At 44.6% G+C, this 6,970-nt stretch overlaps 1 pseudogene; it reads left to right on the forward strand.

Moving 5' to 3' along the window:
• Positions 1-5,059: 5,059 nt before the first annotated feature.
• LOC126485679 (5S ribosomal RNA) lies at positions 5,060-5,177 on the forward strand (annotated as a pseudogene).
• Positions 5,178-6,970: the final 1,793 nt, after the last annotated feature.

Here is a 6,970-nt window from a genome sequence, read left to right on the forward strand (position 1 = left end):
GTACTGGGAATAGAATTAAGTTGCGTGCCTGACTGTGCAGAACATGGATACGGAGGAAGGGTAGACCGGTTAACGAACGAATTTAAATGCAAATAAGGAATGGAAAGACAACATTACCGGAAGCCCACAAAGAACTTGATGCTATACATTATGAATATTTCAAACCATTTATATGCATGAGAAGCATTTCCGCGAGTCGTATTTCAGCAGCAGACAGCGGCACATTGCCCCCAGGTGCACGTGTGTTGTCCTGCTCCGTTGCTCTGCTCCGCCTTATCTCACCACGAAGGCCATATTCAGCACTGGCTCTGTACGGCGATTTCACTGATACTTGTTCACTGTGTGACACTGTCATACTCAGCGGGCCCAACAAAAGACTGGTATTACGTGTCTTTCTCCTTTGTTTGATGACTCAACTACATGGAAATACTTCAGTACATTTCTTCTAACGTAAGGTTTGTAGGCATGATTACCTTGTCGTTCGGACATTGGCCTACAGTGTACGTGTTTCCAGCCCGGTGGGTAGTTGCACCGTCACAGAGATTAGCTAGGCAGGACCCAGATGGTCGTGGTATTTTCGTGCACTTTGAAACGTCTTAACACTCCACTCTGGGACGCAAGTACATGTTCACATGCGCAACGACCTGCTATACAGCTCAGTATTTTTCACATATACGAGTGCAAAACACTGACACAGGTGAAACAACGAATTAGTGACCAAAATTAAATTTGCTACAAGTTTAAGACCGAATTCCGGACTTCTATATTGACAGACTCTCACCAAAACACATTTCATTTTTATAATTTATAGAGTGTTTGTCACTCCTCAAGCAAGAATTACATACTCTTTGTAACAGGTATTATCACTTTGGAACCAAACATCAGCTTCTGCATATATCCAGGAACACTTTGTTCAAATGGTTCAAATGGCTCTGAGCACTATGGGACTTAACAGCTATGGTCATCAGTCCCCTAGAACTTAGAACTACTTAAACCTAACTAACCTAAGGACAGCACACAACACCCAGTCATCACGAGGCAGAGAAAATCCCTGACCCCGCCGGGAATCGAACCCGGGAACCCGGGCGTGGGAAGCGAGAACGCTACCGCACGACCACGAGCTGCGGACTAACTTTGTTCTCACGACAACTAACAATTACTTTCTCCCAAGGCAATACCTTCTTTCTAAAAGTTAAAATGATAACACCTCGCTCGTGAAAATTAGAAATCAAGTTTCTCGTTCTTGGAAAAATACCAATACTCCCACGCTTGAGTATTTAAGTTAAATTTATTCTCTCCTTTACTTTTTTTTATGATCAGTCTTCTTCTGACTGATTTGAGGGAGTTTGCCATATTTCCTCTCCTGTTCTAACCACTTCATGTCAGTTTAGCACAAACACATAACTTCCTCAATGACACACGTGAAAAAGAGTTTTGCATAACCTCGGTTCCGAGAGTTCCGGAACCTGCTCAGAAAATTTAAATAGAGATCAACATAAATAATTTTACGCCCTTTTTACTGCTCACGAAAACCACACAGTGCTTGTTGTGCCACCATACAGCGAGACCTTCAGAGGTGGTGGTCCAGATTGCTGTACACGCAGGTACGTCTAATACCCAGTAGCACGTCCTCTTGCATTTACGCATGCCTGTATTCGTAGTGGTATACTATCCACAAGTTTATCAAGGCACTGTTGGTCCAGATTGTCCCACTCCTGAAAGGCAATTCGGCGTAGATACTTCAGAGTGGTTGGTGGGTCACGTCGTCCATAAAGAGCCCTTTTCAATCTAGCCCAGAAATGTTCGATAGGATTGATGTGTGGAGGACATGCTGGCCAGTCTAGTAGAGCGATGCCGTTATTCTGAAGGAAGTCATTCACAAGACGTGTACGATGGGGCACGAATTGTCGTCTATGAACACAAATACCTCGCCAGTATGCTGCCGTTATGGTTGCACTAGCGGTCGTAGGATGGCATTCACGTATCGTACAGCCGTTACGGCGCCTTCCCTGATTACCAGCGGCGTACGTCGGCCCCTCATAATGCCACCCCAACACAGCAGGTAACCTACACCTCGCTTGACAGTGTGTCTAAGGCGTTCAGCCTGACCGAGTTGCCTCCGAAAATGTCTCCGACAATTGTCCGGTTGAAGGCAAACGCGACAGTCATTGGTGAAGGGAACAGGATGCCAATCCAGAGCGGTAAATTCGGCATGTTGTTGGGCCCATCTGTACCGCGTTTCATGGTGTTGTGGTTGCAAAGATGGACCTCCCCACGGACGTCGGGAGTGAAGTTGCGCTTCATGCAGCTTATTGCGCACAGTTTGAGTCGTAATACGACGTACTGTGGCTGCACGAAAAGCATTATGCAACATGGTGGCGTTGCTGTCAGGGCTCTCCCTGGTAATAATCCGTAGGTTGCGGTCATCCACTGCAGTAGCAGCCCTTGGGCGGCCTGAGCGAGGCATGTCATCGACAGTTCCTGTCTCTCTGTAACTCCTCCATGTCCGAACAACATCGCTTTGGTTCACTCCGAGACGCCTGGACATTTCCCTTGTTGAGAACTCTTATAGGCGTAAAGTAAAGATGCGGACGCGATCGAACTGCGGTACTGGCCGTCAATGCATGTTTGAACCGCAGACAACACGAGCCCTGTACCTCCTTCCTTACAGAATAACAGGAACTGACAGGCTGTCTGACCCCCTCCGTCTAGTAAGCGCTGCTCATGCATGGTTGTTTACATCTTTGGGCAGGTTTAGTGACATATCTGAACAGTCAGAGGAACTGTGTCGGTGATACACTATCCACAGTCAACGTCTCTCTTCATGAGTTCTGGGCACCGGCGGGATTCAAAAGTTTTTTGATGCGTATATTTGTTTCGTATACTCGTACCTCAGTCTTGCCCAACAGTTTCTACTCCAATCAGTTCCCTCTAATACCATTGAGATTCTTGCCTGATGTCGTAATACGTCCTACCAGCAGGTCCCATATTCTTATCTGCGGTTTTAGTTATTCTTTGTTCGCCGATTATGCGGAGAATCTCTTATTTCCGTATTTTAACAGTCCACCTAGTTTTCAACATTCTTCTGTAGTATCACATCTCAGACACTTCCGTTCTCTTCTGTTCAGGTTTTCCCACAGTCCATACGGTGTTGTGCTCTATACGTACATCCTAAGAAATTTCTATCCTAAAGTAAGGCCTGTTTTGATGCAAGTTGACGTCTCTTGGAAACGAATGCACTCCTTCCCTGTGGTGGTTTGCTTTTTACACCCTCTTTGCTTCGCCCGTCGGGTATTACTTAGTTTCCAAGGTAGCAGAATTCTTTAGCTTCGTCAACTTGATAGTCACAAACTTTTATGTTGAGATTATCGCTAATCTTACTTCCGCTATTCTTCATTAATTTCTTGTCACTTCAGTTTACCCTTGAGCCATATTCTCTACTCATCAGATCATTAATTCCATACACCAGATCTTGGGATCCTTAGGTTTCGCGGGGGGTAGCAGTGTCAAAAACGAATCTTATATTGAACAGTGGGGACGAAAGACTGCATCTAGGTCTTACAGCATTTTTCATCCGAGAACTCCGTCCTTGGTGCTCCATTCTCATTATTGTTCTTCTTTATATTGCATATTAACTGTATTTATCAACAACTGACACTTATTTTTCGCTGAATTCCGCACATCTTGTGGGATTTTATGTTATCGATCACTCTTTGTGCATCAACAAATGGTTCAAATGGTTCAAATGGCTCTGAGCACTATGGGATTTAACATCTATGGTCATCAGTCCCCTAAAACTTAGAACTACTTAAACCTAACTAACCTAAGGACATCACACAACACCCAGCCATCACGAGGCAGAGAAAATCCCTGACCCCGCCGGGAATCGAACACGAGAACCCGGGCGTGGGAAGCGAGAACGCTACCGCACGACCACGAGATGCGGGCTGTGCATCAACAAAAGCCTTTATCAAGCAGTACGTGATAACAGCTTCTCTAGTGCATTTACCTTTCCGAAAACCGAAGTGACTGTCATCTAACAGAACTTTAATTTTATTTTCCAGTCTTCTATAAATTATACTTGTTAGCAGCTTCAATGCATGAGCTGCTATACCGTTTATGCGATAGTTCTCGCACTTACGTGCACTTAACCGTATTCGGAAAGGTGTGAGTGGCATTTTTCCGAAAAGTTTGGTGCTATGTCTCCCGTTTCGTCGATTCTAGATACCATCGTGAACGGCCTTTTGGTTGCCATTTCCTCAAATGATTTTAGAAACTCTGAAGGGCTGATATACATCATATCAGTCTTATTTGATTGTAACTCCTCCAAAATTCTGTTAAACTCCTACTGTAGTACTAGATCATCTGTATTTTCCACACTGACTCTCATTTCTTCTTCTATCTCGCCATCTGGTAGTTCCTCTCCCTTGTAGAGGTCTTCAGTGTACAGTCTGTACTTTGCTTCTCGTATATCATTGGAATTCTCAATGCACTCTTCATGTTGACACCATTGCGTTTAATTTCAACGCAGGTTTTTACTAATTTTTCTAAAGTTGCGTCAGTCCTAGAAACTAGGATTTTGTTTCCGATATCCTCACATTTTTTCCAGTTGTCTTTTCACCTTATCTTCCCTAAACTTACCATTTAGTTCCAAAGGGACACATACTGCTGTCTTTAGTTAAACATTTTTGTACTTGCTTCTTTCGTCGATTAACTAAACTTTTTACTCAAAATGGTTCAATCGGCTCTAAGCTCTGAGGGACTTACCATCTAAGGTCATCAGTTCCCTAGACTTAGAACAACTTAAACCTAACTAACCTATGGACATCACACACATCCATGTCCGAGGCAGGATTCCAACCTGCGACCGTAGCAGCAGCGCGGTTCCGGACTGAAGCGCCTAGAACGCTCGGTCACAAAGTCCGGCAACTGTTTATTCCCTTAATCAAGTATACTTCACTGTTATCTTCCCTGTACCTACGTTAATCTGTGTAAATTATATTACTGCCTTTGTTAGAGATGTCCATTCTTTATTTAAACTGCCTCTATGGTACTTCCAGGCAACGGCATTGCCGCAGTGGATACACCGGTTCCCGTCAGATCACCCAAGTTAAGCGCTGTCGGGCGTGGTCGGCACTTGGATGGGTGACCATCCAAGTCGCCATGCGCTGTTGCCATTTTTCGGGTTGCACTCAGCCTCGTGATGCCAACTGAGGAGCTACTCGACCGAATAGTAACGGCTTCGGTCAAGAATACCATCATAACGACTGGGAGAGCGGTGTGCTGACCCCACGCCCCTCCTATCCACATCCTCCACAGAGGATGACACGGCGGTCGGATGGTCCCGCTAGGCCATTCGTGGCCTGAAGACAGAGTGCTTTTTTTTCTATGGTATTTCCTCCAGGGAATTAAAACTGAATTATTCACCTATGATTCACTTTTCTCAATAAGTGCTGAGCACTTAACGCTCCAAAATCTAGTGCTGGTGCAGAAGATAATCTACAAAATCTCACACAGCCTGGTGTCTTCACAGAAAAGCGGCTGGTTAACCAGATGTGGCTACATGTTTCGAAATCGGGGAATTTTCCAGTCCAGTATTAGGATTTTTATAATTTCCATCTCTCGAGGTACTGACCTGGTGATTAGTACTAGATTTCTCCTCGTCCATTTCCTGACGTGAAGGGCCTCCTTGCATAAACAGCAATGTGCGATGGAGGTCACAAGCCTGCAGGGACTATAGAATTTCTACATCACATGTAATCTATACTTCTTGTTAGCTGCCTAGCCACAAGAATTTGCGTGTATTGAAATATTTGCTGTTGTTGTCAAGGAAACTATTTGGATATGTCTTCTATGTGCTTAAGTTACTTACTGTAAGCATCTCTTCATTATCGGTTAAAACAGCGTTGGTTGCAAGTTTAGTTTTCTTTTTATTTTTCAACGACAGTGACAGTAAGATCTTACTGTTACTCGCTCCAGTGAATGGGAACGCGTTATGCAGATCTTGGTGCCTCTCGCGTCCATCTAGAAAAGATAACCTGAAGATGCTTAAATAAGGCGAAACGCGTCGTAGAAAAATAAAAAAAGTAAAACTGCAACCAAGACTGTTTTTAACCAATACTGTCAAGCACTGGTTTGGTGTATGTCACATACGGATTGGAAGAATTTCATCTCTTCATTCATTAGTCTTTGTCTCACGTATGGCTACGACTGGTTGTAACGAACAATAGGCCTTAATTTATTTGAGACACTTCCTGGCAGATTAAAACTGTGTGCAGGACAGAAACTCGAATTCCAGACCCTTGCTATTCGCGGGCAAGTGCCGTGTGAGGACGTGTCATGGGTCGTGCTTTGGTAGCCCAGATGGTAGGGCACTTGCCCACGATAGGCAAAGGTCCCGAATACGAGTCTCTGTCCAGCACACAGTTTTAATCTGCCAAGAAGTATCGTATCAGCGCACACTCCGCTGCAGAGTGAAAATCTCATTCTGGAAACATTCACCGGGCTGTGGCTAAGCCATATCTCCGCAATATCCTTTCTTTCAGGAGTGCTACTTCTGCAAGGTTCGTAGAAGAACTTCTGTGAAGTTTGGTAGGTAGGAGACCAGTTACTGGCCGAATTGAAGCTGTGAGGGCGCGTCATGGATCATACTTGGGTAGCTCAGTTGGTAGGTCATTAGTCTGCGAAAGGCAAACGTCCCGATATCGAGTCTCGGTCCAGCACACAGTTTTAGTCTGCCGGGAAATTTCGGTTCATTTCCTGGTTAAAACATATTGTCACTTCTTTTCCACATGGGCAGTATTCCGCTTTGATATTGAACGTTTAGATTCATTTACGAGAATAGTTGCTCCTAGAGCAGTGTATTCGACTCACTGCATGAATACGATTCTCCTCCCACAGATCGAACTGTATCTGTAGAATGGGGCGAACAATACTGAAACAAAGTGGAGAAAGATCAGCGAGTCCATGA

The sequence above is a fragment of the Schistocerca serialis genome, chromosome 6 (assembly GCF_023864345.2).
Source record: "Schistocerca serialis cubense isolate TAMUIC-IGC-003099 chromosome 6, iqSchSeri2.2, whole genome shotgun sequence".
In the NCBI taxonomy this organism is placed as follows: Eukaryota; Metazoa; Arthropoda; class Insecta; order Orthoptera; family Acrididae; genus Schistocerca; species Schistocerca serialis.